This window comes from Dasypus novemcinctus, chromosome 17 (genome assembly GCF_030445035.2).
Source record: "Dasypus novemcinctus isolate mDasNov1 chromosome 17, mDasNov1.1.hap2, whole genome shotgun sequence".
Taxonomy (NCBI): Eukaryota; Metazoa; Chordata; class Mammalia; order Cingulata; family Dasypodidae; genus Dasypus; species Dasypus novemcinctus.
In genome coordinates, this window is record NC_080689.1 from 50,777,700 (window position 1) to 50,779,491 (window position 1,792).

The 1,792-nt window shown below is 48.5% G+C and overlaps 1 long non-coding RNA gene across 1 annotated transcript; it reads right to left on the reverse strand.

Moving 5' to 3' along the window:
- Positions 1–699: 699 nt before the first annotated feature.
- On the reverse strand, positions 700–1,452 carry LOC131273968 (uncharacterized). Its single transcript, XR_009181153.2, has 2 exons — positions 1,319–1,452; positions 700–872 (listed from the first exon to the last, which is right to left on the reverse strand). It is a non-coding gene; the product is annotated as an uncharacterized lncRNA (long non-coding RNA).
- Between the last annotated feature and the right edge of the window lie 340 nt (positions 1,453–1,792).

Genomic DNA, 1,792 nt, shown 5'->3' on the forward strand with positions numbered 1-1,792 from the left:
CCTCAGTTTTTCTTTCTGTAAAATGATAATGGCTATCTCATAGAGTTGTGAAAGTGAAATAATAGTTGTTCAGGGAACCACGAGTAACCAGAATACAGCTAGTTTTCAGTTCACCTTTTATTTCTAAGTGGGATAAAAATACACCTCACATTTCTAAATTTCTACCTTGGGTTTCTCAAGAGAAATCTATGAACTCTCCTTTTCTCCTAAGTTATACCTTAATTCGGGCTGTTAACCATGTTCACCCATCTGTTATGTCAGAGGCAAAAAGAACAGAGAAACTGATTTGCATGGATGCTTAAACTAAGGATTTTCACCTTGTCCTTGTCAGGGTGATGGACATATATGATTATGTTTACCTTTCACTCTGCTACCAACTGCTGAATTATTTCTACAGGACAAAGTTTCACTAGGGATAGTTAGGCAAAAAATCACAGCAACTATCTATGCTGACAATTTTAAATTAATGGAATTCTACACCTCTTTAAACTCTACTTTCTTCTGTGTTGTCAATCAGCATTCTATGGTCATTTATTCTTACAGCGGGAGAATAGCTTCTATAATTACTGCGGTACAATCCTTAGCACTAGAGGCAGGTATCCACCCCTACCCCCATACACATACCCACTTTAAGTTCCCTACAAGCAGTGTGAAAGCAACGTTTTCAGCTTCCCATAGCACAGGCAGAAAACTACGTGCTAAATCATCTGGTTTCATTTTTATCACGAGGGCTTACACCAGCCAATTACTTGCTGTGAATACAGTCTGACGTCAGACATGGAGAAACCTAGATGGCAGTGGCTTCAGGTCATTCTTGATTGTGTCTGGGTATATATTCTTAGGGAGTTTTTCCACCACTATCTTTCAGATACCTGAAGGGAAACGTGAAAACATCAACACACCATTTTCCTGCTTCATACCTGCATTTCTCTAAATATTGCCTCCCAACTTTGTCTGCAAGTGTCAGGTCAGGTGTCCACTGTAATGAACAGACATCCTGTGGGCTATAATAACTTTATAATTAGATGGTAATTTTTAGCATTTGTATGCCTTAACTGACGAATTCGCTTCAGAAAAATTTAGAACTCTCTCAAGTCTTTGCTTCCTAATTTTCCTTCGATTAGACACTTCCTAATTCAGCCGCATTCTTCCCTTTCCAACAATCTATTTACCTACTCCCCTACCTATCATTTCCACTTGGGTCGGGCTCGGGAGCCAAGGGGAGGAAATGCCCAAACGGACCTCCGGGACCCCCCCTCCCGACAGGTGATGAGCCTGAGAGGCGACCCAAGCCCAAAGCCACCCGTCGCAGCCCGACCTCCGAACCGGACGGGGACCTAATGGGGGTAGGCCATGGGTCAGTCTCGGCCATCCTCCAGCCCGTCCTCGAGTTCAGGTTACCGCGAAAGAGCCGGGACCACTGAGGAAAACGTCTCAGTCGAGGAAGGGGAGGAGCAGGAAGTGCCCTTGTCGAGGCTCCGCCCCGCACAAGCCTAAGCCTTGCGGGGCCGCAGGGCGGAGCCCCGGGGCGGAAGCGCATGGCGGGGCGGGAATCTCAGAACTGGGCGGGGACAGGGCGGGGCCGTGGGGCGGGGCCTCAGGAAGGAGGGCGGTGCCAGAGGGCGGTCCGCACCGTAGCTCCTCCTCTGAGTGGGCTGCCGCCCTGGACTCGTCCACGCGCAGAGGGGAAGAAACCCTTTCCCAAAGAGAGGAAGGCAGACTCTTAAGAGAGCCGCCAGGCCGCGACCCGCGCCTCTTTCCCCCCTCTCTCGCCATGGATCGCCAGGCCGAG